Genomic DNA, 16,927 nt, shown 5'->3' with positions numbered 1-16,927 from the left:
CATCTCTTCCACCCCTGGCAACCAGTGATCTTTTTACTGTCTCCATAGTTTTGCCTTTTCCAGAAAGTTGCATTGTTGGAGTTGTACAGTGTACGGCCTTTTCAGATTGAGTTCTTTCACTTAGTAATATGCACTTAAAGTTCTGCCATGACTCCTCATGGCTTGGTAGTTCATTTCTTTTTAGCACGGAATGATGTTTTGTTGTCTGGGTGCACCAGTCATTTATTTATTTTTATTTTGTTTATAGTGCCTTTTCTTTTTTTCTGTATAGAAATTTTTTAATTTACGTGAATTCATATTTATCAGCCATCTGTTTTATGGCTGCTAGGTGTTGTATCTTAATTAGAAAGCCTTAGTATTTTACTATTTATCCTTACTATTTTACTTTTTAAATTGTTTCCTTTTTTATACTGTACAGTTCATTTAAACCTTAATCTTTTGTTTTTGCTTTGGGGCACCTTTTGGAATTCTCTCAATTGACTTCTTACTCTTATTTCAAATAAAAGATTTTCCCAACTTGATGGAAGAGATGCTAACATTTTTTTTGTTGCTGTATGACTATATTGTGTTAGATTCTGTACTATTCACTTTCACGTTCATAATTTCATTTTGAAAAAGTGAAAATTAGCCTGTGAAAACACAAACACACATGCACACACACACACATATCCAGATAATTATTCCCATAATATTGTAATATCTGAACCAATGCCATCCAAGAGTTTCTTAATGATGTAAGAGTTCTGTATCTGCAGTGTCCAATAAGGTGGTCACTAGCCATATGTGGGTAATGAGCACTTGAAGTGTAGCTAGTGAAAATGAGGAACTAGCCAGGCGCAGTGGCTCTTGCCTGTAAACCCAACACTTTGGAAGGTTGAGGCAGGTGGATCACCTGAGGTCAGGAGTTCAAGACCAGCCTGGCCAACATAGTGAAACCACGTTTCTACTAAAAAAAAAAAAAAAAAATACAAAAATTAGCTGGGTGTGGTGGCACACACCTGTAATCCCAGCTAATCGGGAGGCTGAAGCATGAGAATCACTTAAACCCAAGAGGCAGAGGTTTGCAGTGAGCTGAGATCACGTCACTAAACTCCAGCCTGGGTGACAGAGGGAGACTCTGTATAAAAATTAAAAAAGAAAAGAAATAAATGAGGAACTAATTAGCTACATGTGGCTAGTGCCTAATATATGGAACAATACAGTTCTGGACCGTTCAGTGTTGAAAAAAAGAAAGTCTTTCCATCTTACAACCTAATTCACATTAAAGACATGAATAAGGAGACTTAACATATTTCCTTCTTTGTTTGTTTTCAGATGTTTTGAGCTTTATACCTATTAAGGGATAATTAATACACACTAACTTGGATAGCTGTGAAGTATAAAATTTTGATGCATTTTGACACAAGAGTGTATCCCTAAAACCATAGCCATAATCAAAATAGTAGAAATTTTTATTCTCCCCAAAAGTTTCCTTGTGCCTTTCTGAAACCCATTTTTCTTCATTTTCCCTCACCCCACCCCATCCCTAGTCACCACTGGTCTGCTTCTTGTCAGGAACGAGACCTCCTTTCCCCCATCCACAGTTCAGTAAAGATCATGTGAGGAGACTGGATATCCCACAGCAACCTGGTGGTAATAACACCCCACTTCTCCACCCTGGAGTGCTGTCAGAAGAAGCCTAAGGGAGCATCAAGACTTCTGCCATCAAACAGTGGTGACCAGGCCACCCCCGCTGCAGTGTGAAATTTCTACCCTCACTGGGTGGTCATGGAGCAGCATTTCCCTCTTGTGGAGGAGTGGGTTCATCAAAAGCCAACTACAACAGAGGTTTAAATTAAATCCAGAATCACATAACAAAATACAAAGATGTCCAGCTTTCAATTTTAAAAAATATTCATCAGTCCAGGCTCAGTGGCTCACGCCTGTAGTCCCAGCACTTTGGGAGGTCGAGGTGGGTGGATTGTTTGAGGCCAAGAGTTTGAGAACAGCCTGGCCGACGTGGCGAAACCCTGTGTCTACTGAAAAAAAAAAAAAAAAAAAATTAGCCGAGCGTGGTGGCACATGCTTGTAGTCCCAGCTACTTGGCAGGCCGAGACACAAGAATCATTTGGGCCTGGGAGGTAGAGGTTGCAGTGAGACAAGATCACACCACTGCACTCCAGCCTGGGTGACAGAGTGAGACGCTGTATTAACAACAACAAATACTCATCATGCCAAGAACCAGGAAGACCTCAAACTAAATGGAAAAAATATATATATCAATAGTTGTCAAAATTGAGATGGTAGAGATAATAGATTAGTTTACAAAGATTTTTAAGTATCCATGACAAACGTGTCCAGCTTGCGGCCCAGGACGTCTTTGAATATGGCCCAAAAGCAGTTCATAACTTTTTGTGTGATTCTTCAAAATCTCATCAGCTATCATTAGTGTTAGTATATTTTGTGTGTAATTCTTCTTCCAGGGTGGCCAGGGAAGCCAAAAAAGATTGGACACCCCTGATGTATGATAAAAATTATTTTATAATAATAGTAATATGCTTTAAGTATATTAAAAACTAGAAGGCCTCAGGATATAAATTGAAATTCTCAGCAAAGAAATAGAAGATATAAAAAAAATTGAAACTTTAGGACTGAAAAGGACAATAACAAAAAGAAAAACTCAGTGGATGGGCTCAATGACAAAATCGATAAGACGGAAGAAACCACTAAATCGGTGAAACAGAAGCTACAACAACAGAAATTACCTCATCTGAACAGCAGAGAGACAACAGACTGGTGAAAAGGAACACGGCCTCTGGGATGGAGATCTTTTGCGGGTTTACAACAAAACATCTAACATTGGTGTCACTGGAGGTATGAAAGGATAGGAAAAAAATAATGGGGACTAAAAAAGTGCTTGAAGAACTTTTCCTAGCTGCCGCCAAGGTGCTCGGTCCATCCGCATCCGGCAGCGCCAGCCCCACACTCGCCAGCGCCATGGCCTCGGTCTCCCAGCTCCCCTGCATCTACCTGGCCCTCATTCCACACGACGATGAGGTGACCGTCACAGAGAAGATCAATGCCCTCATTAAAGCAGCCGGCGTAAATGTCGAACCTTTTTGGCCTGGCTTGTTTGCAAAGGCCTGGCCAACGTCAACATTGGGAGCCTCCTCTGCAATGTAGGGGCCGGTGGTCCTGCTCCAGCAGCTGGCTCTGCACCAACAGGGGCTTCTGCCCGCTCCGCTACTGCTGCTCCAGCTGAGGAGAAGAAAGTGGAAGCCAAGAAAGAAGAATCCGAGAAGTCTGATGATGACATGGGCTTTGGTCTTTTTGACCAAACCTCTTTTATAATGTGTTCAATAGAAAGCTGAACTTAAAAAAAAAAGTACTTGAAGAAATAATGGCTTAAAAACATCACAAGCATAGCAAAGACATAAACCTTCAGTTGAAGAAGCTGAGAGAAGCCCAAACAGGATAAATAAACCCAACGAGATGCATACCAAGCCACTTAATAAACATCTGAAAACTGCAGACAACCACAAAACAAACATCTTGAAAGCAGTCAGGGAAAAATGACACCTTAACGAGAAGAGAAAAATGATTCAACCACAGCATACTTCTCATGAGAAACCGTGGATACCAGAAGAAAGTGCCACACAATTTTCCCTTTCCTGTTGAAATAAAGAATTGTCAATCCATAATCCTCTGCCCAGCAAACATTTTCCTGAGGCATAACGGGGAAATCAAAACATTCTCAGATGAAGGAAAACTAAGAGAATTTGTCACCAGCTGATGAACTCAATGACTAAAAGGAATTTTCTAAATAAAAGGGAAACGATAAGAAAAGGAACCTTGGAATATCAGAATAGAACAAAACGTGGTAAACAAACATGTAAGAAATACAATAGACTTGTCTTCTCTTGATTTTCTGAATTTTTTCTTTTCCCCTCTAAGACAAAGTCTTGCTCTGTTGCCCAGGCTGGAGTGCAGTGGCACGATCTCCACTCACTGCAACCTCTGTCTCCTGGATTCAAGTGATTCTCCTGCCTCAGCCTCCCGAGTAGCTGGGATTACAGGCATGTGCCCACTTCTTGACTAATTTTTGTATTTTTAGTAGAGATGGGGTTTCCCCATGTTGGTCAGGCTGGTCTCGAACTCCTGACCTCAAATGATCTGCCCACCTTGGCCTCCCAAAGTGCTGAGATTACAGGTGTGAGCCGCTGCACCCAGCCTTCTGAATTTGTTTCTGATTGTTTTGATTGTTGAAGAAAAAGTGTAGCAATGTCTGATGTGACTCTAAATGTACATAGAGGAATTAACTAAAAAATATTAAAAACTGGAGAGAGTAAAGGAACAGGAGGAGACATAGGGCTCCAGACTTCACTTTACTCAGATTGGTAAGGTGATTACACCAGGAGGCTGTAAGAAGTTGTGTGAATATAATTTTATTATCAACTAAAAACAGCTACAAAATAATGCATTCAAAAATATTTAGAGCTAGGTGTGGTGGCTCACACCTGTAATCATACTTAACACTTGGGGAGGCTGAAATAGGAAAATCACTTGAGCCCAGGAGTTTGAGACCAGCCTGGGCAACATAAGAAGACCCTGTCTCTACAAATAATAATAATAATAAAAACATTAGTCGGGCATAGTAGCATGTATCTGTGTTCCCTCCTCAGGAGGCTGAGCTGGGAGGATCACTTAAGCCCGGGAGGCTAAGGCTGCAGTGAACCATTTTCATGCCGATGCATTCCAGCCTGGGTGACAAAGCAAGACTGTAAAAAAAAAACAAAAAAAACTTAGAAAATTGAAATGGATTTTTAAAAAATATTAATGCAATCCACTGGAAGGCAGAAACAAGAAAAAAAACCCACCAAAAATAAAGTGGCATACTTAAGCTGTATTACATTAAATATACCATCACATGTAGGTAACTACATTAAATCTAAGTAATTACTTTAAATATACTATTTAAAAGACAGAAGCCAGCAGAGCGGATAAAAATCATGGCTCAACGACATGCTATCCTCAAGAAACTTGCATCAAATATAACAAGTAAAAGAATAGAAAAAAAAGTGTTGTTCAAAATTGATTAAAGGAAATCTAGAATAGGTATATTAATTTTATATGAAGCAGACTTCACCACAAGGAAAAGTAGAAGCAATAAAGGGGGTCATTAGATAATAATGAGGAGCTCATTTTTCCAAGAAGACGTAGCAAACTTAAATGTGTATGTATCTAACAACGGAGATTCAAAATGCCTGAGACAAATAGATAGAACCGAAAGAAGAACTAGACTATTCTATTATTAGAGTTGAGACTTTAACACTCCTCTATCAGTAATTGATATATCGATAGATCAATCAGGCAGAAAAATCAGTAAGGATGTAGATGACCTGAACAACACGATCAATCAACTTGACCTGATTACAGGATATTCCAACTAACAGCAAAAAGCTTGGTCTGTTTTGCCTTTCATGGTCTCAGGTTCACGTGAAACATTCACTAAGACCATATTTTGGGCCATTAAACACATCATAATAAGTTTCAAAAAATAGAAATTATACCAAGCATGTTCTCTGATCATAATGGAATCAAATTAGAAATCAGTAACAAAAAGCTAAAAGGAAAATCTCCAAACATTTGGAAATTAAACAACACACTTTACAATCATTGAAGAATCTTCTGGAAAATAAAAAAAAAATAAACAGAATAAAAACAAAATGTAACTTGTCAATTTGTGGAACACTGCTTAAGCAGGGTTGAGAGTAATATTTATAACACAAATGTATACATTAGAAAAGATGAAAATTTCCAAATTAATCATCTAAACTCCAGACTCTAGAACATAGAAGAGCAAAATAAACCCAAAGCAAGCAAGAGTAAGGAAATAATAAAGATAACGAGCATAAATCAATGGAATTGAAACATTTGAGTAATTTAAAAACCAATGAAACAAAGAGCTGTTTCTTTATAAAAATTGATAAATTGACAATTCTGTAACAAGACAGACCAAAAAAAAAAAAGGAAAAGACACAAATTGCCATTTTCAGGAATGAAGCAGGGGAAATGTCTACAAAACCTGCAGACATCTAAAGGATACAAGAATACCATAAACTTACACACATAATTTGACATCTTACACCAAACTGATCAGTGTCTCAAAAACCACAAACTATTCCAACTCACCCTGTGTGAAATGAATAATTTGAATAGCCCAATGACTATTAAGAAAATTAAATTCGTAATTTAGAAATCTCTAAAAAGGAATCTCCAGGTTCATGGTTTCACTGGAAAAGTCTACCAGACTTTTTAAAAATTCAATTATACAGTTGTTTCCAGAAAACAGAAGAGGAGAGAATATCTCTCAATTCATTTTATGAAGCTATTATTACCCTGATGTCAAAACTAGGAAAATAAAGTAGGGAAAAGAACACAGCAAACCAATATCCCTCATTAAGATGTAAAACTCCTTAGCAAAATATCACAAATAGAATTTAGCAACGTATAAAAATAATTATACACCATAACCAAGTGGGTTTATTTCAGAGATGCAGGCTGGTTAAATATTGAAAAATTAACTCTGTAATCCAGCAAATTAACAGGATAAAATAGAAAAATCACATGATCATATTAGCCAATATAGAAAAGCTAGTAGACAAAATTCAAAACTTATTCATAATAAAAACTTTCAAAAAACAGGAATGGAAGAGAAATTCCTCAACTTGATAAAGAACATCTACAAAAATCTTCAGACCAGGTGCCACGTGGTTCATGCCTTTAATCTCAGCACTTTGGGAGGCTGAGGTGCGAGGATCACTTAGAGACCAGGAGTTTGAGATCATCGGCTGGACAACACAGTCAGACACTATTTCTACAAAAGTTAAAAAAATTAACCAAGCATGCTGGCGCACACCTTTAGTCCCAGCTACTTGGGAGGCTAAGGTGGGAGGACTGCTCAGGCCCAGGAGACCGAGGTCACAGTGAGCCATGATGGCACTGCTGTACTCTAAACAGGACAGTAGAGGGAGACACAGTCTCAAATAATAATAATAATAAGTTTACTTTATATGTAGTTGTAAAAGACTGAATGTTTTCCTCTAAAATTGAGAACAAGGCGAAGATTTATTTAACATAATGTTGAAATTTCCAGTCAGGGCAATAAAGCAAGGAAAGGAAATAGATGCACAGATCAGAAAGGAAGAAATTAAAAGCTTCCCCTCTTTGTAGATGATATTATATTTACCTGTTAAATCCTGAAATATCTGCAAAAAAAACCTTCTAGAACTAAGAATCGAGTCCAGAAAGATTACAGGATATGCAATAAATATACAAAAGTAAATTACATTTTTATATACTAACAATGAACATGTGGATGCTGAAATCAAAAACACAATACCATTTAAAATTGCTAAAAAATTAAATAGATGTTAATCAAATAAAGTTTGTTTGGGACTTGTATGCTGAGAACTGCAAAATGCTGGTGAAGAAATAAAAGAAGATGTAAATAAATGGAGAGACATACTTTAAATCCGTGAAGAATAACCTTGTATAAAAGCTAATTCTCCCCAAATTGATACACAAGTTTAATGAAATTCCTTTCAAAACCCCAGCAAGACTTTTTTATAGATATAGACAAGATAATTCTACAATTTATAGGGAAAGAAAATGAAATAGAACAGGTAAAACAATTTTGAAAGAAAAATAATGTAGGAGGAATTTGTTATATGTTTATATTTTATATTCAAGACATTCTATAACTGCGGTAAACAGAACTGAATGATATTGGTAGAAGAATAGACATGTAGATCAATAAAGCAGAATAGAGAATCCAGAAATAGATCCACACAAATAGACACAATGGATTTTTGACAAAGATGGAAAAGCAATTCAACTGAAAAAAGATAGCTTTGTCAAGAAATGGTGCTAGAGCTATTGGACATTCATGGGCGAAAAGGAAGTTCGACCTAAGTCTCACAACTTATACAAACACTAATACAAAATGGAAAATTAAAACAAAAAAAATTTTAGAAAAATGGTAGGAGAAATTATTGGATATCTTGGTCTAGGCAAAGGGTTCTTAGATTTAATACTATAATCTATAAAAAGTTGATAAATTGGACCTCATCAAAATTAAGAACTTTTTTTTTCTGAAAAAGACCTTGTTAAGAGGGTGAAACAACAAGCTACAGAGTGAAAGAAAATATCTGTAAACCACATATCCAAGAGAGGACTAGTATGTAGAATATAAAAAGAACTCTGAAAAAACAACAGCAAAAAAAAAAATTAATTAGAAAATGGTCAAAAGACATGAAGAGATGTTTCACAGAAAAGGATGTACCTACACCAAAAAAGCATTTGAAAACACGTTCAATACCATTAGCCACCAGGCAGACACAAATGAAAATCAACACATACTATCAGAATGGTTAAACTAAAAAATAGTAACACTAATGTTAACAACGATGGGAAGAAACTGAATCACTCCTACATCGCTGGTAGGAATGTAAAATGGCTCAGGCCCTCTGGAAAATAGTTTGCCTGCCTGCCTTCCTTCCTTCCTTCCTTCCTTCCTTCCTTCCTTCCTTCCTTCCTTCCTTCCTTCCTTCCTTCCTCACTTCCTTCCTTCCTTCCTGCCTTCCTGCCTTCCTTCTTTCTTTCCTTTCTCTCTTTCTTTCTTTCTCTTTCTTTCCTTCTTCCTTTCTTCCTTTCTTCCTTTCTTCCTTTCCTTTCCTTTCCTTTCCTTTCCTTCCTTCCCTTCCTTCCTTCCTTCCTTCCTTCTTTCCTTCCCTCCCTCCCTCCCTTCCTCCCTTCCTTCCTTCCTTCCTTCCTTCCTTCCTTCCTTCCTTCCTTCCCTCTCTCTTTCTTTCCTTCTTTCTCTCTCTCTCTCCCTCTTTCTTTCTTTTTTAAAATTTCATTTTATTTTTTGAGATGGAGCTTCATTCTTTCACCCAGGCTGGAATGCAGTCGTGTAGTCTTGACTCACTGCAACCTCTGCCTCCGGGTTCAAGCAATTCTCTTGCCTTAGCCTCCTGAGTAGCTGGGCCTACAGGTGCACGCCACCATGCCCGGCTAATTTTTTTTTTTTTTTTTTTTTTTTGTATTTTTAGTAGAGACAAGGTTTCAGCATCTTGGCCAGGCTGGTCTTGAACTCGTGACCTCGTGATCATTCAATACCTCGTGGTATTGAAATTACATCTTCAATAATAGAAAACATTTTAAATAGAACCCCAAAAATGGCATCATTAATTGGTATTTTCAATATTTTGTCACAACAGGAAATATTCAGGGTTAGGTTAAAAAAGATTCACTCTTGAATCCGGGCCTAGGTCTATATGTAGCACCATATAGAGCATGTTCAGTGCCAAAATAATTAGGATTGGCACAAAAGCACTTGGACTTAGCTGTAGTTTTTGTTTTTGTTTTTGTTTTTGTTTTTATTTTTTGAGATGGAGTCTTGCTCTGTCGCCCAGGTTGGAGTGCAGTGGTGCAATCTCGGCTCACTGCAACCTCTGCCTCCCAGGTTCAAGCGATTCTCCTGCCTCAACTTCCCCAGTAGCTGGGACTACAGGTGCCCACCACCATGCCCGGCTAATTTTTTTTTGTATTTTTAGTAGAGACGAGGTTTCAGCATCTAGGCCACACTGGTCTTGAACTCCTGACCTCATGATCCACCCATCTCGGCCTCCCAAACTGCTGGGATTACAGGCATGAGCCAGTGTGTCCGGCCTGAGCTGTAGTTTTGACTATGCATAAGTGCATTCATTTTGTCAATCTTTAATGAATTGGGAAATTTCCTGAATTGGAATCCTCTTTGATCTACTTGGACCTTCTGCCTCATCCACCTCTTGACCAATGCTGGTACTCTCTGCTAATACAGAATAAGAAGTATTATCTCTACCTGTCAACATACAGCAACTGCATCTGGACTAGACTGATGAGGTCTAGAGCAAGTTTTTTATTTATCCATCAACAAACATTTTCTTTATCTCATATGTCCTTCATAGGGGCAGTTAGACAGTTAGACATGGCCTGTGTGTAGCTGAAAAAAAATATGTGTTGAAGGCAAGAATGATCCTAGGCTTTTCTTTATGCCTACCAGCTAGCATATGGAATTGATTAATCGATTAATAAATACTTCTCTTTTAATGTGTTCCAATATATTAGCTGACACAAAATTCATAGTTATACCTGAACATCTCACACACTTATTTATTACTTATTTTATTTTCTTTGAGTCTAAAGAACCATACCACTAAAACATAAAAATATAAAATGGTCTTTAAAAAGAGATCCAATATCCCCATCCTAAGGAAACACTGCGGACTTAGTTTCTCTTGATTTTTCTACAACGTTCTTTATCAAAATAAAGGCTGCATATCAAGGAACTCTATTTTCCTTCCTTCTCTTAACTCCGCATTTCCCACACTTGCTGTCACCATCCCACACAAGAGGCAGACGTGATGTTTCTCTGAATGCGATTTGGGAAAAGCGTCTCTGGTTGATAAGGAATCCTCCCGAGCTCCAGTAGAGCGGAGGAAATAATCCTGAGGGTGGTCTCCATTGCCTTTTATCCCCTCATTATTGTCATCTTTGCTGCCTTGCTGTTTTTGCTGCCTATGTTTAAAGCTTCTTAGGCTTTGAAGAGAGACAAAATGCCTGCTTTGCGTCTGAAGAGGTATTTTTATGATTTCTGGAACTTACACAACAAAGATTAAAAATCTAGTTAAATACCCATGATCTTGATGAAATATCTGCTCAAGGAGCAGCCAAGGAGCTGTATCTCAGAACTCTGATTTGTTTTCATTGCACCTTGCCAGAGGGTAGGGAAATATATTTTTACTTTTCCTATCCTTAGAACACACAAGTAGTAATTACAATGAATATCAGGCTTCTATCCTATTGATTTGAAGATTCAGGTTATATCAACAAAACCCAACATTTTCTGTGACTCTGCTCTTAGGGCAAGGGGCGTAGAACTCTGAAGAGCAGCAACCTAGAAAGAAAATGTAATCAACCAGATAATTTGCTTTTTGCCATGACATCTGCAAATGCATTTAAATGACTGCTAAACAACATTTTTAAAGTCTGGTAGGCAAATGCTTCAAATGTATCTCAGATTTACTGAAAGGAAACATATCTGTTTTGATTATTTTGTTTCCATTGACCTTTGAGATTTCATAGGTGTTATTAGCTATGGAATATTGGAAGAAGGACTTTATATCATAAGTTTTATCCAGTTTCAAACTGTGAGCAGAAGTTAACTTTTTAATTCTATGAAAACTGAATAATTTTCTCTAAATATACCTGATGTATAAAAATCCAGAAGTAACAATACTCAATGACATGTTATTCATTTTAGAAAGTGAATTATTTGCATAAAAAGATACACACTCATAAAAATACACAATCATATACACATCACGAAGTTTCTTTGAATAGCTATTTTAGTGCACATAAAGTGTGGTTTCATTCACATACACAAAAACAATGTATTCCTACTCTGCTTTACAGGACTATAATAAGTTCATAGAACAAAACCCATTTATATTCATAGCAAGGCAGAAATAGCATATTCATTTCATTCAAAATTTGACATTTTGCTTTTGAATTCCACTTTTCCTCTCTTTTCTGTGTTTTTCTGATGGAAGCATAAAAGCTTTACAAACTGGAAGGAAGCTGTAGTTTACACCCATTGTTATGTCTGCAAAGCACTCATTATTTCTGGAAAATACCTCCATCTATACGTCTCGCCAGCACGACCATTTTTATGCACGGTGATCCATCTTTTCTTGCCACAGTTGGCTGATACAGGAATGGGTACCTCCCTGCAGCTGAGATCCTCCATCAGGAATTAGAACTTAGGACTACAAGATTTTAGCCGCAAATGACTTGCTGTCTTTAGTGGCAGAGATTTTAACCCCGGAGCTGTGAGCCTTCATGACCCACTTCATGGATGGAAAATAGCAAATATTGTTTCCTAGAGAGAAATGAAGATGTCCAGAAAGGAACAAGGATGACAGTCTCTGCCTCCATGAGTCCTTGAGGCTCAAATACATCCTTTCCCTTTAGTTCTGGGTACCTTTTTGCAAATTCCTCCTTTGATAAGTTTATGTTTTTATACTTCGTCAAAGATCGCTCTTTATAACCAAAAGTGCCCTGATGAAGTAACTTAAATGTTGTTGTTGTTGTTGTTGTTGTATTCATCTTAATAGATATTAGCAATTTTTAAATTAAAAAATGTCAATGCCCTCTAGCCAAAAACCACCAGGAACATGCCTGTAGTTGAACAAGTCAATTATTCTTTCTTGAAGGTAGGGAGAATGCACACCATCGGGAACCATGGGGTGTGTCAGTAATAGGATGTTAGGAAGAATCTATTATAGGATTTGGGCATCGGTAGTCATGGAGAGGATCTGAGGAAGTGGGCCTTTGCTCTAGATTGGACACTGTCCGGAAGCAGGGACAATTCTATGATCTGGTATCCTTTTTTTTTTTTGAGACAGAGTCTTGCTCTGTCACCAGGCTGGAGTGCAGTGGCGCCATCTTGGTTCACTGCAACCTCGAGCTCCCTGGTTTGATTCTCCTCCCTCAGCCTCCTGAGTAGCTGGGATTACAGGCACGCACCACCATGCCCAGCTAATTTTTTTTTTTTTTTAAAGTAGAGATGGGGTTTCACCATGTTGGCCAGGATGGTCTCCATCTCCTGACCTCATGATCCGCCTGCCTTGGCCGCCCAACGTGCTGGGGTTACAGGCGTGAGCCACTGCAGCTCGCCTGATTGGGTATCTTAATGCATTTTTTTCTACAGTAGGACAGATTAGACAAGACTAAGTATGGGATTGATAAATAAGCAGCAGTCGCTCATGCTATCCGGGATGGAATTTGATATTTTATGGCTGAGATCATGTTCCCATGCTTAGTGTAACTTAAATTTTGTTGTTTACAGAGTGGTCTTGTTTTTGTCTTGACCCGTGAGGGTTCTAGAGCAGCCTTGTCCAGTGTTGATGTTCTTCCATGAAATTGTTCATATTTACCAGGGACAAATTGTTCATATTTACCAAGACATAGCTGTGAGTGCCCAGCCAGCTCCTGGAAGCCAGTGGCTGCTTTCCTCTTTTTTCAGTACCTGCTTTTGGCCAAAAGCAGACAGAACCAGGACATAGGCATTAATTGGTGATATCCAGATTTTCACCACTGCTGAGATTTCTTAGATCAAGGAGTTAGAGAACGTAGTCTGTAGCTGGGCTGGAGTTCATCTCTCCTGTTCCTTTGGTTGCTGGTTGCTGTGTTGAACCCTCAGATGTGACCGTGGCTGTGCACTCATATTTAAGACTCTGGACAGGATACAAGTACTCAAATAAACAAAATGTTATTCTTAGATGTTCCCAATGACTTATTTGAAAGATTGAGGAGAAATTCAGTACATCAATTCAGCTTTACAAAAGGGTAATATGCGAGCTTTAAGCAAATCATTTCTGAAGCAGAAATTCTGCAGTGTTTTAAATTAAACTGAAATTCTGCAGAAATTCTGCAGTTTTCAATTACAGAAATTCTGCAATTAAAGAAATTAAACTGTGTTTAATTTAAATTAAAGAAATTCTGCAGTGCTTTAAATTAAATTAAGTTAAAATTATAATTGCCTACAGAACTTTTAAAATTATGGTAATGAGAGACACACTGGAGTGTCGTAACATTCTAGATGGAATCACCATTAGAGCTGACTGTTTCAGCATTTTGAGTCTTTTCTGTATAGAGTATATGTCCATAAATAGTGACTCATGCCTTCAGTAAACATTTAACGATGATCTGTGTTGAGACACTTTGAAGAGAATGGTGGAAACGTGATGAGTATGATGCCGTTTCTTCTCCCAAGGGACTGACAGATCAGATAATTTGCTTCCCTCAACGTTCTTTCTTTCTTGTTCCTAAAACTGCAGGTCCTCAGCCCAGCTTCTACAGAAACGCAATAGATGTTTATTACATGCTATTTGAATAATAATAAACATTTATTGTGCCTACTTCAAGGAACCAAGAATAATGTTGGAAAAATGATTTTTAGTATATAGAAAGTCTTCTATTCAGTGAGAAGTTCTAAGAATAGTTGGCTGAGCATGGTGGCTCACGCCATGTAATCTCAGTGCTTTGGGAGGCTGAAGCAGGAGGATCACTTGAGGCCAGGATTTCAAGACAAGTCTGGGCAACATAGCGAGACCCCATCCATCAAATAATAATAATAATAATAAAAAATTACCAGGCATGGTGGCTCACACCTGTAATCCCAGCTACTTGGGAGGCTGGGGCAGGGGGAATTTCTTGAGCCCAGGAAGTTGAGGCTGCAATGAGCTGATTGTTGCACTGCCTTGCAGCCTGAGTGAGATCCTGTCTTAAAAGAAAAAAAAGAAGAAGAATAGTTATAACATCAAAAATCATGGATTATGGATTATTTATGATATTCACTAAATAAAAAAATATTCGTATTGTCAGCACTGTGTCTATGTGGTTCTGAGGCTTCAGCAAAGGTATTTGGGCAGTGCAAAGAGCCTGTCCATTTCCCTGAAAGAGAAACATTGCAAAGGTCAGTGTCTTTGCTTCAGGAATAACTTGCGCACCTTCTGTGGTGATTAAGAGCTAAAGTTTTCACTAATGGCTTTAGCTGAAAGTTATGAAAAGACTAGTTTTGTAAAGGACACAAATCAAATGTGTTCTATTTTGCTTCCTTACAAAGTCCTCATATCTTACGTTTACAAATACATTGCAATTTTTTTTCATGAATGCTTAATATTTTTGAGCACCTCTAATTCAGATTCAGTTTGTGGATAGCTGTAGGTGACACTTGTGGCTGCAGATGTACTCTAGTCTGTGGGGCGGGGGGGGGATGTGAACATTAATGGAAGTAATACAGGCTTAGGAGAGAGCCTGGTCCAGGCCTTTGCACTTTGCAGGGGGCACAGGTAAGGACGTTTGTTTGCCATTCAGTTCCACGGCATGGGTGAGAAAATGATGTTGAAGTTTAAGATCAATTTAACATCATGTTTAATAATATTGATGTTTAAATTACACGCCAGTAGAATATTCTTTGCATGAGGGATACCTTTCTTTTTAAACTCTCTCAAAATAGAATATGGGGAGGGGAGTCTTGCTATTTATTCATCCAATCTTTTGTTGGCATTTACTGGTCATCTTTTACATGTCAGGCACTGGTCTGGTGTTTGGGATCCAAAGATGAATAATACATGCCCCTGGGCTTCAGTGGACTTATACTGCAAAGAGGAAGACAGAGTAAAGACAGGATGATAAAACCATAGATAAGTAAAAAGAATGATAAAGATGTTAATAGAACATAAATAAAAAACACTTTCCCCAGTAAGATAGGGTGGGGTGGGCAGAACAGGCTTCCTGAAGTAGATAATGTTTGAATGGAACTTTGTGGCCTCAGCTGGGATTCACCACAGGAAAAAGAGATGAAGATAGAATAGCATTAGCAAAATCGTGGAAGGAAGAAACAGTACAGCAGGTGGAAAACTATGAGCAGTGTGATGAGGAAGAATTCTACTTGTTTTTGCTTGTTTTCATTTTAAATAATATACTGCTAGGATTAGACGATAATCAAAACCTCTACTGCTTCTGCTGAGCAGAGGGAGTACAAAGCTCTGCACCTCTGAAAGTGACACCTGCCTGTAAGAACTGAAAATAAGAGTATGGTCAGGGCTAAACTTTCCATAGGCTACAGTCAAAGTGTGATTTCAAAAAATTCCACAGCTTATTCTGAGGGCTCCAAAATCAAGATAAATAGAATGCTACCATATTCTACATACACATTATATGTGAAAAGCTTTAGCAGACCCAGCCATTTATTTATTTAATATAAAGCTGGGAAATTGCTGTAAAGGTGGCATTCCTACTACACTTCTCTGGACTGCAGTGGTCCGTTTTACATTTGAGTCGTGCTTCTCAAGGTGACTCTATAGGAGCACGTTTCTCTTTCGGTCTTCTGGTTCCAGTAAGATAGTGGATTTTTTCCTCCTTTCTCTCTCTACTTATCTCTTCAAGGAGGTGAGGTCTTACTCTTACAGATGCAGCATAGGTTAACCTGGTGAGTCTGGGTATGAATTTAACAATTTAAAAATCCATACTGTTTTAACCTAAAGCCATAAATATGTTGGGGTGATCACACAATAAGAAAACCACTACAGCATCTGCTAAGTGACACTAACAGTTGGTCAAGTCCAATTAAATTGACTCCTTCAGCACTGAACTGAGAATACATTTGTGACAGAAATACTCAAAAGTAGGCTAAGAAAGAAAGTTTCCTATTCTCTGAATTAAACATACTTTTAAATTAGGCTTCTTTATATTTCTTTCTGCTCAGAAAAAAAAAAAAAAAAGAAAAAAAAGAAAAGGAAAGAAAGCATAACAGAACAGAATATTTTTAAAAACTTAGTCTTTGAGAGCATTTTTAAAGTCATTTTTCACAATAAAAAATATGTATAGTCCTGGAATGAATGTTTGGCTGTCTTCAAAAGAATGGAAAATTTCCAGTGGCTGCTCACATATGTTCCACAAATAGATGCTCAACTCTGAAAAATGAGCAGAGTGCCTGGGGCTTGTGCAGAAGTTTTGTGTATCTGGGAATCGACATTGGTCAAGGATCACTACATACATATGTGAACAGCTGAGTTCTCCTTTTCTTTTTCAACGGGAAGATCGTGCTTTAAGATAACTTAGACTATAAGGAAGAACGCAACACCCGGACGCGGTCAACTGCCTTCTGGAGAATGATCTCCTTTCCTTTCGACACTCTGAGCTGTTTTAGTAAAACTTCCTTTAGGATCTGGATGAATCTGTCTTCCCAAATGATTTAAATCAATGGCGCTGTAAAAGGAACGCAAGTTCAAGTCAGTACTTGGAGTTATTTTTTAAATGCATGCATACTGAAATTGGC

The 16,927-nt window shown here is 38.0% G+C and overlaps 1 protein-coding gene and 1 pseudogene across 4 annotated transcripts in view; both read left to right on the top strand.

The window, feature by feature from the left end:
* The window catches only part of LOC126942875 (60S acidic ribosomal protein P1-like), a 103,301-nt pseudogene extending 94,722 nt beyond the window's left edge, over positions 1–8,579 (top strand).
* RGS7 (regulator of G protein signaling 7) overlaps positions 1–16,927 on the top strand; it is a 569,955-nt gene that overhangs the window by 349,032 nt on the left and 203,996 nt on the right. The window contains exon 1 of one of the 4 annotated variants that reach the window (XM_050770865.1): positions 16,637–16,880. The exons of the other annotated variants lie outside the window; for them this stretch is intronic. The gene's annotated coding sequence lies outside the window, so the exon portion shown is untranslated. Of the gene's footprint in view, positions 1–16,636; positions 16,881–16,927 lie in introns of those variants that run through there. 4 annotated transcript variants of the gene reach the window in all.

This window comes from Macaca thibetana, chromosome 1 (assembly GCF_024542745.1).
Source record: "Macaca thibetana thibetana isolate TM-01 chromosome 1, ASM2454274v1, whole genome shotgun sequence".
Lineage (NCBI taxonomy): Eukaryota > Metazoa > Chordata > Mammalia > Primates > Cercopithecidae > Macaca > Macaca thibetana.
Note: the sequence above shows the minus strand (reverse complement) of the source record. Positions and strands in the feature narration are given on the sequence as shown.